This window comes from Triticum aestivum, chromosome 3D (genome assembly GCF_018294505.1).
Source record: "Triticum aestivum cultivar Chinese Spring chromosome 3D, IWGSC CS RefSeq v2.1, whole genome shotgun sequence".
Lineage (NCBI taxonomy): Eukaryota > Viridiplantae > Streptophyta > Magnoliopsida > Poales > Poaceae > Triticum > Triticum aestivum.
In genome coordinates, this window is record NC_057802.1 from 566,756,691 (window position 1) to 566,770,933 (window position 14,243).

At 41.2% G+C, this 14,243-nt stretch overlaps 1 pseudogene; it reads right to left on the reverse strand.

Moving 5' to 3' along the window:
• Nucleotides 1–7,782: 7,782 nt before the first annotated feature.
• The window catches only part of LOC123080536 (ankyrin repeat domain-containing protein 50-like), a 7,479-nt pseudogene continuing 1,018 nt past the window's right edge, over nt 7,783–14,243 (reverse strand).

Consider the following 14,243-nt stretch of genomic DNA (forward strand, 5'->3'; position numbering starts at 1 on the left):
CCGGAACACCTACTAGAGTGTTCTAATCATGTTGTACCAGAAACACCTGACCACATATATGTACATGGTACAAGTGCCAATAGCATCTACAGCAACAAACGTCAAATTCGGGCCCTCAAACGCCCACGGACGCTCCCGGGAAATCATGACCGCAACTCATACTCGGAACACCTACTAGCTCGTTCTATTCGTGTTGTACCAGGAACACCTCACCGGGCATATGTACCTGATACAAGTGTTAATAGCATCTATAGTGACAGAGAGCAAATTCGGACCCTCAAACGCTCGCGGCCGCGTCCGGCCACAGCACGGCCACAACTCGCACCCAGAACACCTATTGCATGCGTTCTAATCATGTTGTGCCAGGAACACATGACCAGGCATATGTACCTGGTACAAGTGCCAATAGCATCAACATCCATAGACAGCAATTTCAGGCCCTCAAACGCTCGCGGACGAGCCCGGGCACAAGACGACCACAACTCGTACCAGGAACACCTACTGGCGTGTTGTAATCATGTTGTACCAAGAACACCTGACCGGGCATATGTACCTGATACAAGTGCTAATAGCATCTACAACCATAGAAAGCAAATTCGGGCCCTCAGACGCTCGCAGACGCGCCCGGGCACAATACGACCGCAACCCGTACCCGGGACATCTACTGGCGCGTTCTAATCATGTTGTACCAGGAGCACATGAACGATCATATGTACGTGATACAAGTGATAATAGCATCTACAACCACGAACAGAAAATTTGGGGCCTCAAACGCCTGGGGACACGCTCAGGCATAACATGACCGCAACTCGTACCCGGAACACCTACTGCGCGTTCTAATCATGTTGTACTAGAAACACCTAACTGGACGTATGTACTTGGTACAAGTGTTAATGGTTGTACCAGGTCCATGTATGGTTGTGTCCGCTTATCCAGGAGTTCGGCCCATTTGTCCTCAAACTCGGAAACGCAAAGGACCTCATTTATGAGTCTGTGGAATTCTTCTTTGAATAAACTCTTCTTGCTGTAGACACCTCCGAGATGTTCTTTAGCACACTTGATCACATGCCATTTACACCAACGGTGTCTTGTATTTGGAAGTACATTTCTTATTGCACCTTTCATCGCTCTACACTGATCTGCACATGCATATATAATCAGTCAACTCAATAGATCCAACGAATTTCACAGCAAACATATTAAGATGAAATACAACATTATGGTAATATCCATGCGGCATCAACCTGTTAGGATGGTGACCGGATGTTTCCGATTCATAACTTCAACAAAATTTCCGAAAGCCCACTCGAATCCAGCTACTGTTTCCTCGCGCATGAGCACACCTCCAAAAATGGTTGACTGGCAGTGATTGTTCACGCCAACAAAAATACCAAACGGCATATTATAAAGATCGGTTTTGTATGTGTCGAAAGTGACCACGTCACCGAAGTACATATAATCCTGTTTATTCTTCCCAGTACACCATAAGATGAACTTAGGGGAACCCTCATGATCGATTTCTAAAAAAACTGACAGGCTTGGATCCACACACTTCATTTCATCTAGCAATTTTACAGTTTTTTCCATGTCGTCATATATCGCATCCTGAGCAATCCGAGAGCATAGATACCTTAAAGATTGCTTACGGAACGGTGCACCAGCCTGATCACCATGCGTTGCATTTAGTATGTTGTGCACCTTGCTGAGACTGATATTGTTCTCTCTCAAATCCTTGATGAAGTTCATAAGTACAGGGTTGATCTCACTGTGTGAATGCCATTCCCTTGTCTCCTCTTGATTTCCAGACAGATGATGGTTATGCTCATTACTGAAGATGCTAACGCACCAACCATGGTCTTCTGTACGAAGAAGCCTCATCCTTGCCTTGCATTGAGTTTTACATGATACAGAATTCTCCTTCTATGGTTTGCCCTACACTTTTGCATTTGATGGAATTATTGTGAGAGATGAAACATATATAACAAAACGTTGACAAAAAATCAGTACAATGACAGTGTAAATAGTAACCTGGCATTGACACACAATTTCATGCATTAGCTGGTATCGTCCATCTCCCCATCTAGACTTGCCGTGTCGAATACCAAAACCATTCTCCCAAGCAAACAAATTGTACTGCTCATACGCTTACTGACAGGAGTCGAATGATGACCCCACAATAGGGGCAAATGTATCAGGAGCATGTTTACCTTCAGAGTTTAGCAGACATCTTTCAATAGATGTGAACTTGCTTGGCATTGCCCTTGCTGTGAGCCTGTCACCCGTTTGATTCCTGTATGTATGACCACCAAACTAGTCAATACGTGTGGCATCACTTCAATTCACATTATTCATAATGCAGTCTGTATATTAGCCATGAAAAACACGATTATTAATGTTCTTGTTACTATCTATTTTAGCACATAAAACCGGTTTCTTCTTTTGAAAGCATGCACCCAAAAATGACACTAAATAACTCAAAATTACTGAGAATGTAAATAACATACTATGACTGAACCATTACATGGAAAGAAAAAGGACATTGCACTGCTATAAATTGAAGTCTGAGTAAATCAAATCAGGAGCAATGGCATTGAACCAAGCAAACCTCGGGCATCGTTTTCCAAACACAAGGAATTGGTTGCAAGGATTCACTGAAATGCCTACTACAACACTATTTCTCAAGTTTAACATAGTCCTGCTTCGCTTCTGAATATTGTTTAGAAACAAGAAAATCATTTGTGCTCTTGTTCATTCAGAACACATTTACTCCACCATGTGTCTGAATGCTAAATAATCCAGACACAAAACTGCAATCCAGCATTTTTATCATGAGGACTTTGTGAATGCTGTTCTCATAAATCGAGAATCAACGTCTGAAATTAGATACAACTGAACTTATGAATTACCTCCGTTTCCATCCACAAGCTGGTGGGTATTGACAAGAGTTCGTCATGTCCTGCCGGGTCGCCGCTGCGTCGGATGTATGAACATCGCGCGAAATCGTAACAAAAGAACCACCGTCCACCACTTCCGATCTGTATTTCAGGGTCCGTTTAAGTTTCCGATGTCAGAAGACTCGATGTATCAGTACAAGGGCGACGAACTAACCTGGGTGTTGATTGCAGATCCAGGCCGGCGGCTATAGATGCGAGAAAATCAATCCCATGAGCCGCGACCTGATATCCTTCCGCTTCAATTGCAGTGCCGGGCCCGTCGCCTGCCTCGCGGACATACCATTCCGCATCCTCGACGTGGGAGTCCATAGATTGAAATGCAATCCGCCGGGGAAGATGGAAGGTGAACCAGAAGGGCACGGGGAGTTGAGAATGGGGATCACTACTGTGCGGCGCAGGATGGGGAAGACGGAGTTGAGTGGATTCAAGACGACACGTCTAGTCGCTCGTTTGAAAGAACGGCCGACACATATATCTCCCTCCGAATACTCTGCCAGGCAGACATGTCGTATCAACTGCGATTTTTCTTTACTAGTAGGTGGGTGCAGGTGTCAGGTGTGTAGCAGCACGGCTGTACTAGGCATAGTTTATTTCGGTGATGTCGAACATCCCGCGCCTAATCAAGAAGCAGACCTGGTATTATATTGATTCGTTTCTCAGCTTGGCACACATCTCAACGCACCAGAGATGGACGAACGGTCCAGATAACCGGGTGTCTAGGCACCCGGGATCTAAAAGTCCGTTCTTGGCCACATACTTATCTCTCCCTTAATGATGATCTGGTCACCTGTCTTCCCAGCTCTGAATGGAGGACATGATCAAGAGAGGAATGATTCCAGTTTGTGTGATCTATATAATATCTTCAGGGGATATGACTTCTGTAGCAGAAGCTATGCTTCTTTGAGGAGGTGATCGAAATGGATGATAAAACAAATTTTTTTTGGAAGTGTTCTGTTTAACTAATGTATGCTATTTTACTGATTTTATTAGTTCATCTGATTAATTTGAACCCAGTTAATTAGCATGCCGAGTATCTGTCAATATCCAAAAATTATGTGTAATTCTATCTGCTATTTTTGCTCTTTGCATGTACTTGTTCCCAAATTGGTTGACAAATATCAAGCTTAGCAATGCAAATGTGCGGGCTTTGGTGTACTGCAGTCATGTAAGTTAGAGCTTAAGAACCTCTGTTGATTTCACTAGTAAGATTGAAGGTACGCAACCTGGCCCATGGACACAGCTTTGTACCTATTTCGTTTTCCCTGTGCAGAGAAACTATAGATCTTGTAAGTACATAGTGCAAAGTACTTCCAAACCTATATATCCTTAATAACACTGTTCTTCTCCTACCGTGATACTTCTTTTATCCCAGTCAGACTATTACACAAAAAAGCCATATATCCTTGTTGTAAATTATTATGCGCATACCATCATACCATGTCATCGGATCCCAAACCTGGTTTTCTTGCGGAGTGGTAGCTCCTTTTGTGGAATGAAAAAAAATCGTCAAAGCAAAAGGTTAACGTGTCATGCAAACAAGGATATATGGCTTTGTGGAATGAAATTTCCATGAAAACCGTTTCATATGCTGCACTCAACTTCTTACAGTTTGGTGTCTACAAACCTCTATTTTGCTATGACGCGAAGAGCTAGAACACCAGGGAAAAAAGATTAAAGGGGGACTCTACAGGAGGAGAAATGGTTGTCTACTTGTCCACCGCTGATACGGGTGCTACGCCGCCACCCGGCCTATTCATCGCCCAACTCCTCCGCTGGTGCAGGGAGAGCGTGAGGGCCCTGCCAGCGAGTCAGCGACCGGTGCTCGAGCCGCGACTAGCACCCTTCCCAGCGTTCCCGCCAGGTAGGTCGCCATATGCCAGGTTTCTTTCAGGGATGGAAGCGGATACAGGAAAGCTAAGGTGATTTCCGTACTTCTTGTCATAGAATCTGATGTTCTTGTGACATGTTTCTTGTTTTCTGGCGTCTTCCTGCCTGTATGGTTAACTTTAGTTTTGGCGAGTGAGGGTAGTTGTTCTTACTTCTGGTGAAATGCCTCAAGCCTCCATCACGGCTCCGCTACTCCTTTTCTTTTGGTATCATCACTGTGAGTTAATCATGGTTGTTGTTTGCTATCGTTACAGTGCTAAAGAGTTTGAATGACAAATGGCCTAAAGAGTTTGCAATCAGTTCAGTTTTTCCTTGTGTAATCATTGCAAGTTCTTTGCCTTTTTGTGCTACAGAATTTCTAGCACTTGTCATTTAATGCTTGCAGTGTTATGCTACACAATTGTTCAGAATTTCCTTGTGTAATTGGTTGAGCTTTTGTATTTTGTAATCTGTTCAGTTGTTACAGTTTTATGCTACATAATAGAAGTGCTTGCAGTTTGCTTTTGTTGTAACTAGAATGGTGAAAGAAACTATGTGAGAAGTGTTGAAAATTTCCTTGTGTAATTGGTTCATCTTTCGCATTTTGTAATCTGTTCAAGTGTTGCAGTTTTATGCTACAGAATAGTCCCTCCGTTTCTAAATATGTGTCTTTTTAGAGATTCTAATAAGGGACTACATACGAAGCAAAATGAGTAAATCTACACTATAAAATATGTCTATATACATCTGTATGTAATTCACATTGAAATCTCTTTAAAAACTTATATTCAGAAACATAGGGAGTAGAATTGTTTGTAGTTTGCTGCTTTTCCTGTAACTAGAAGGAAAAAATTTACAGTTTGTTGACCGATCTCACGCTCCATCGATCACCTTCCTCGTGTCGTGCAGCATACTAAACCTGATCATACGTTGGGCCAGTCCTGGTTTCAAGCCGGGCTGAAAAGCCCGATACTAAACTACAAGCTTGAGCCTGGCCTGAAACCGGAAAATGGCTCTTTTCTCAGGGAGTTCCTATATGCCGCTCAATGCGGCAGCTAGCGGCTCGTTCGCACATGGCGCTCCACCACTGTGCCGGCCCATTTTTAGTCCGACACAGAAAAGTCCCACCCAAAAAAAACTACGCGCCCCAAGAGGTATTGAACACAGGAACTCCTGCTTGGGAGCACTCATTGCAAACAAGTTGAGATGACGAGTTTTAGGGCGAAAAAACCAGCGCGGAACACTAAAAAACTATAGATCTGAGATTTTTTTTGAAATTTCAAAACTCAATTTTCAAAACACCGAATATTTTTTGAAACACAAACCTTGTTCAAAATTTTGAATATTTTTTAAAACTCAATGTTTTTTTTGAAAACGCAAACATTTCTTTCAGAAGTTTTTTTAATCTCTGAACACTTTCTGAAAAGTAGGGACATTTTTTGAACTTTGAACAAAATTTGAAAACGCATTTTTTTGTAAACATATACCTTTCTTTGATAACATGAGCATTTTTTGAAAATGGGAACCATTTTTGAAACATTAAAACAAAATTTGAAAAACCCAATAAAATTGGATCCATGAGCAAATTTTGAAAACAGGAACAATTTTTGAATTCCAAACACAATTTGTAAATCGGAATATTGTTTGAAATTTGGGAATATATTTTTTAAATTTGCACATTTTTTGAAAATTTAGAACAACTTTTCAAAAAATATGAACCTATTTTGAAGATTTGGAATATTTTTTTTGGAAAATTGGAACAATTTAATTAAAAAATAAAACACAAAATATAATTAAATTATGCATATTTTTTTAAGAAAAAGCAAACAATATTTTGAAGATTTGAACATTTTATGAAAAAATGAATTTCTGAAATAAAGGAAAAGAAGCCAAAACGAAAAAAGGATAAAGGAAAGAAAAAAACAAAAAAATGAAAGGAAAAAGCGAAAAAACAAGAATCTTGTTCAAGGAAGGTTCTAGAACCTTTCCAAAACCATTTTAGCTCGCAATCGAGGTGGGCTGACCCATGTCCGTAGCTCACTTGTAGCGTCCTGTGTGAAAGGTCGACAATCTCACGCGATATGTGTTAGTTAGGAATTTTGCTTTTTTGAAGCCTCAGCCTTGCATGCAAAACAACCTGAAGCCTATCCCGAACATTGTATTTCAGTCTACGCACGTGAAAAGCATGGTCTGAAAATCAGAAAATTGAAGCCCGAGCCTGACTCGAATACAAGTTTGGCCGTAAAATGAAGCATGATGCCCGCAAAAAAAAGAGTAAAACGAAGCATGAGCCCGTCCTGAAAGGCAAGCCTGACCCAGCCTGACCCGTGTTTTCATGTAGGGTTGCTAATGATCAAGTTTACCTCATCCATTCCCTATCCACCCATTCTCCTCCCGTAAGGCAACACCTATGATCTCTCTGGGAGCAACCCGACCATTACATCATCCCTTTGATCCCGTCGGGCCCCACCAACATATCATCCTCCGGCGCACATCATGTTGTGACCGTAGCTTCTCCGATCTCGTTGCCCCCTCCCACCTCATTGGTGTTTCCATCCTTGAGATCTGCTGCCTAGGACGTCCCCTCCATACCACAACTGCGAGTGTAAGCGAGATGTTGCGACTTTGCACGACGAGCTGCAACTCTGGCGACATGGCTACGAGGGGTGGTTATGCAGTGACGACACCCAACGACGCTACGATGATGATCGCGGGTTGCCCATGCAACGGCAATTGTGAGGACAAAATGGTGGCTACTGTGGGTGCTACCATAAGTTAACATTATTAGGCCGACAATACATTATAAGCAAGCCAATAGAATGGTTATAAATTATGCAAAAGCAAATTGCACAAAAGCACTTAGCACAAATGTTGAAATGAAGTACTTGTGCATAAATCATAATCCATGCAATGCAAAGCGGGAGCTAACTGGGCAGATAAATGGTCACGGGACCACAAAAACTTAGAAATCATTGCAATCGTCGCTGCATCGGCCTGCACTGTCGAAGATCATCGTCTCACCCAGGGTGTTTTTCATGATAGAGTAATCTGGTGAGCTACTATAGCTAAAAGCTGACAACTCTTCTCCTTCAGCAAACTCATCGTCCAAGGCTCCAATCTCCAACTGTACTGTTTTATTATCCTAACCATGACATGGAAGAATGATTAATTCCCCATGTGTTCTATAATACTTTAAATCCTTTATCCCAAAACATGCTTGATACACTTCAGGAGCCAGTCACGCTGATTCAAAGAAACTTGTAGATGTGGCATGTCGAGTGATTAGGTGATTAACATTTAGAAAGGTAAATTCAATCACCGAAGAAAAGAATGAAGAGCTTACAGAAAAAAAAATCGATGAGCCTATAGGTATGATTAAAGAAAGAAATGCTTTGAGTGATATTGAGATTAATGATGTCAACTTTATTGTTTGCAATGGTTATAATACTGGATGTAGGAATCAGAACTATACCAATCATCTAAACCCACCATACCCTAGCAATCAAACAATTATAATAGCAGAACTAGCAACAATAATCGCCAAACTCTAGGATGGCATCGAAGCTGTTATCACTGTGCAGACCGAGCAAAATAATTATAATAGCAAAGGTAGCAATGGTAAAAGCCTATGCCTTTGCTGAGTGTGTGAACCATAATTTGCAAGCACCTAAAACGTTTAAGCATATTTGATGTCACAAAATTTCAGTTTTTTTTATTTTACTGCACACGAGGGTGTAGGGACACCCCGGAGCTACCACACCTTTCTATTAAGTTTAACTAGAGGAGATTCATGGAGCGCTCCACCCTCAAATACATGGCAAAAGCAAATGCATCACACCACCAGACAGAGGCCTCGAAATGCTTTAGCACTCATCACTTAACTTACACAATAAGGATAAATCCAAGAAGTCCATGTATCTTTCCCACAAGACTACAAAATGTGTGCATGTGTTTGGAGCTACTGTATTTTCATGAACAGCCGTGTATAGGTCACTTTTTTTTTTAGCTGGGTGTATCGGTCACTGGGCCTTGGTGCTTTGAGACACCTTCAAGGATTCCATAGCTTTCCTGCACATATCATGAACTGTTAGAGCTATGCTTGTTGCAAATGCAATTAACGCGGAATGTTGTGAGTACTTCTCAAGATCTCTAAAATTCTCATTGGAGGATAAAATCATAAAAGAGAACACTAGCAATGAAGGGAATGCATAAAAGATAAAACTACATGTCCGACATGCAGAGGCATTGAAGGTTTTCTAAGTAAACGTCGATGCTTCCTAAAATCCCCGAACCAACTTGAAACGGGATACAGGTCTAATCCTACGTTATACAAAGTTAAACTTTCAAGGTAACCATGTGATGTCATGAGGCAAGCGCTTCATAGACAATTAGCCTCCAGTGCAAGAATTATCACCATAAGATAGATATGCTGTAACAGAAGGAAAGATAGGGTAATACCGCAATCCGTCCTCAATTTCGGCATTCCCTGGGTCCATCTTCAATACGTTCAGAAGCGCATCGCATGCACCCTTGTAGTCCTGATGATACGGGACCAGTTCAATGATTATGAAAGATTTGCAAAGCCGAAAGAAAAAGTCAAGCTGCTGTATTTTCTATCCAACCTTCAGTAACGCTAGAGCTTTGCTCTCCCTGTAGAAGGCCTTCGACCAATCAGGCCGCCTCTTTTTGCATTCATAAGCATCCAGTAAACTGAGCAAAGGCTTGCCTCCTTTACCTATGTGAAGCCAGCAAAGGCTCCTGTTTGAGAACAACGTCGCGTCATCAGGATCAAGCTCCAGTGCCTACATCGAAAATGTTAAAACAACAGTTAATAGCAGATTACGTTTATAAATTACAACTTTGTGAACACTGAAATAGGAACTGAAAATACTCAAAGAAGAAATACGCACATTGCCGCACATATATGTACATATACAAAGTTTAGTTTACCTAACTTCAGTTCTAAATGGTTGTGCAGGACATTCATGCATGGATCATGTGAAAAAACCAGAAGTAACAAGTTGGGAAACCAACTCCATAAAAGTTATACTTCTTCTGTAACACTTAAGCGAAGAGTTCAAATGCTTTGCAAGGAAATTTCTAGCCTGCACTTTAAAACATACGTACAGTTTACTAAGTTTGAGCCAATTCCATAAACTTCTAAAGAGTCATACTGAGCATTATGACATGAGAGTGGAAAGGAGTATCTGTGTAAGTCGTTATGATTTGGGCAGTAAAAAATTGGAGGCTGGAAAAGGATGGACGCTGAGAAATATGATGCCATAATGTACCATACTGTAGGCTTCTGCTGCAGAAAGAAAATCCTTTCTTGCAACTGCCTTGCTCCCTTGTGACTTCAATTCTGCTACTTTCTTTCTATCCACAGGCTCCTCCTGAATCATCAAGATTTAATCGAAAGTTGATTTGATGCGTTGGAACGCATAATAATTCTAAGGAACTATCTAAAACTGTGATGTACAGATTTCAAGAAAAAAGTTTGTTGATTTACATAGAAATCTTCTGCTCATCATTTCTTGATAGCACAGACATAGTGTTTCCACTTTCAAGTACTCATGACAATCGACTAGCAACTATGCTCAGTATTGTACTAAAGATTACTTGCTGCCCGCATTATCACGAATTGGCAATACTTCCTTTCAGTAACTACTAATATCAGCATTGCACATCCTACATCTACGCAACCTCGCTTGCCATGTCAGTCCAGCCCATCTTATATCTTGTAAATACTCTTTAGGCAATTTCCTCATAACTACAGGTAATCACCTCTTGTGCACAGTCGGTAAAAAAGGATTTGCCGAGAAATTTGTAGGTGCAGACAGATAGGATAAGTGGGTGTCGGGACCCCCGGGTACTACCACGCCTTTTCGTTTCTCCTGATTCACGCCTTTGTTTTGTTCCCGAAATATTTACAAGGCCAACAATGTAAAATAAATGTCAAATAATCATACACTGCTCAAGCAGCAGTGCATTAGAACTGAACCTACCTTTACTACATTCACATGACCTACCTTTACTGCACCCAAGTACTCCATGTCTAAGTAAGACACAAGAGATACCAATTTCTTCATTTCAGAGCAGCTTTCAGACAGGATATGCAACAGTGCCATTTCAACAACTTGATATTTTCTTTGGTAGCATGAATGAAATAAACTGTACGAATAGGAAATTAGTTTGAGCCAAGTTATTAGCAAACTTGAGGAGCCATGCTGCTGACATAATCAGCAGATTTAACATTGATTTATGCAGAGCTAGTTATTCTGCTGATGCTCCAATCACACAGGGGATCAGGTCAGTTACAGGAAATAATTTCTACCGGTATCATTCCAGTCAGGAAAAACTATCACTGCAGGATGCATTTAGTCAAGCAAGCACCAACTTTTTGAAAATTTTATCTAGGATATACTCCCTCCGTACTAAAGTTGAGTCACTTATGTTGGGACAGAGGGAGTACATGATAATGAAATAAGTAAATTTTGCAACAAAGTAGTAACATCGTACTTCTGGTTTGGCAATTTCCTCTAGAATATACAAGATTTCCTTGAAGCAAAACAAAGGGAAATATACATGAGTGGATTCGGCTTCATGGTAAAGAACAATTACATGTTCTCTTCTTCCTTATTTATAGAGGATTACAAGCTAATGACCGTAGTGGCCCTATAGACCAGCGCATGTCCTAATGATCAGACGCATGACTAACAGCCTTGACTGACTCAGTTAACTTGATTCTGAAGGAAACTAGGCTAGAGACTAGGACTCGGCTAAGAGACTCTAACTGAATGAACTGACAGACTCTAACTGAATGAACTGACAGACTCTAACTGAATGAACTGAAGAACAACACTTGCATACAAGGTTACACTAACACGCCTTGGTGTACGTACACTATACGTGCATATGCGTCATTATAAACTCATTCCAAAACACCGGTGGAAAGAGATATGGAGGAAACAGAACATCACCGTTGTAAGTTGAATCGAACTTGCTGCCTCGTTAAAAAAACTGCAAGGTTCAAAGTGCACGAGTACAGTAGCAAAGAGATAATTTTACTTACATCATTACGAGCATGCCATTCACCACCAAACCCCAGTAGGCAATTCAAGCACTCCGCTGATCCATTGCTTGGAGCATCAGCTAAAGCAGTTAATATAAAATCTCCATTGGCAACACCACCAGCCTATATAGGAAAAAGTTAATCAGTCATTCAGTCCTCAAGATGTTTCAGTCACGCATCATATTTTTATGTGCAATTTCAGAAATGAAATAGCAAGGCCAAGGCTACTTTATTCGCAAGCATTAATTGAGTACTGGGATTTTTGCTTCATTGTCATCACATTTGTGACAGCTAAGTTGATGGTCACAGTTTCAGAAATAAAGGTTAAAAGATACAGGACGGCATGCCATCTGGTAGTCTATGGTCACGAACCAAATCCCATGCAAAGAAAGCTAAAGTTCACTAAGCTGAAACATTTAAATGTTGGAAGCAAAAACACCTCCAATATACGATTCCAGGGACTGGCAAAGCAAAGTTAAAGTTATCATACCTGAATCAGGAGTTTTGCACATTTCACCGAGGAGACATTTATAGCAAAATAGAGAGGTGTCATACCATTTATCATTTTGTTGTACTGGAGAGAGGCATTAAGCATGTTAGTTCCTACACTTATATCTATTGATATAAGGGATACAGGAAAATTAAACTACGGATAGAATGGTGAATGCATAGAGCAATATTAACATGGCAAATTTCACTAAAAACAGAGAGAGCAGAGAGAACGGTTTCCATGGCATTGGAAAATGAATCAGAACATTGTCAACATATGGTTATGGAATATCTTGTGTTTAGTTCTTGGCCAAGTATTCACTAGTACACTTTATTCTATTCCAAATGGCACTTAAAAAGGAGGGACAATACATGATAGAGAATAATCTATTATGGAGATTTGCAAATACACCAAAGGAAAATTGTTCATTGCATAAAAGTTGGAGCTTGGCAAAACCAAAAATGATAGAACTATACAACTCTGATGGAACCGTATTTCTTTGGTGAAGAGGAAACTACACCTCAGACCAACCATTTAGATTGCATACAATGCTATGAATGTTCAGGCAGAATTAGTGTGCCGTAAACTTACATCTGCATTGTGGCCAAGTAAAATCTTCATAGCAAGGTCTTGCCCTTCAGTAGCAGCAATATGAAGTGGTGTCCCGCAGCAAGTTACCGGATCGGTGCAAGCTCCTCTTGCAAGTAATAGCTTTACCATTTCACAATATCCTGAATAAAGGAAAAACCAGGTAGTTATCACATAAGTGGACAAGCAATTTTGGCGACAATACATTTCTTTCCCGAAGCCTTGAGATCCCAGTTTATCCTCAGCGTGTGGTACAACAGTGCAATGAAGGGGAGAACGGTCAGAGATAATATTTACACTTGATAAAATGGAGAGGACCAGTAACTGTTTAAATCTTTGCAAGCCTTGGTATTAATATATGCAATCATACTTCTTATTCTTAATAGACGAAACTGCCTTTCTCCAACACGTTCAAGAAAATAATAGTGCAAACTGGACTGTAGGTCCCTAGATTTGCATCTATCGTTGGAGCAGGTCAACAAGTTGGTGCCAAAAATAAAACTCTGTATACCCTCCCTCATGAGAAGAGAAGGATAACATGTATATTCAAGGAAAATAGCTTTTGGATGAAACTGCCTTATTCTTAATTTGGATGTTTCTTTCAGCACAAGGCCCATAAAGATAATTCACTTGGCAGCTCAGTATCATGCACGAATCAAGGGCAAATAGATCCTAGAAAGAAACTAGCCACACAATTTGTTACAAATAAAAGACCTCTCATTTAACATAAAAGTGATGTACAGATGCATAACAGAGATACATATATGGTTCATAGTCTTGGAGAGGGACCTGATCCAGCAGCAGAATGTAGAGGGGCAAATCCATTAGGGTCAACTCTGTCTGGATTGGCACCATGATCAAGAAGATACTTGAAAGTGCTCACCTTCTCACCGTACATAGCATGAATCAGAGGCGTTCTACCTGTCAATATATGACATTGATTCATTGGAAACACGTGTTCACAGCAATTGGCACTAAGGAGCAGAACAAGAATCAGACGTGTGCGTTAGGATGGATTTTGTAGAGAAAGGGAAAGAGATGGAGCAACCTCCGTTGTCGACGGCGTTCACGTCCATGCGCAGCTCCTCGACCAAGTGGGCGCACATCACCAGGTTCCCCCTGGCGGCGGCGAGGTGCAGCGCCCCGACGCCCTCCAGTGCCTCGTCGCCTCCTTTCACGGTCACCGCCTCCACCGTCTCCCTCAGGCGGCCCCTGCCCTTGTCCAGCGCCCTCGCGTGGCCTGCAACCGTCAGATCACACGAAAATCAGAGGC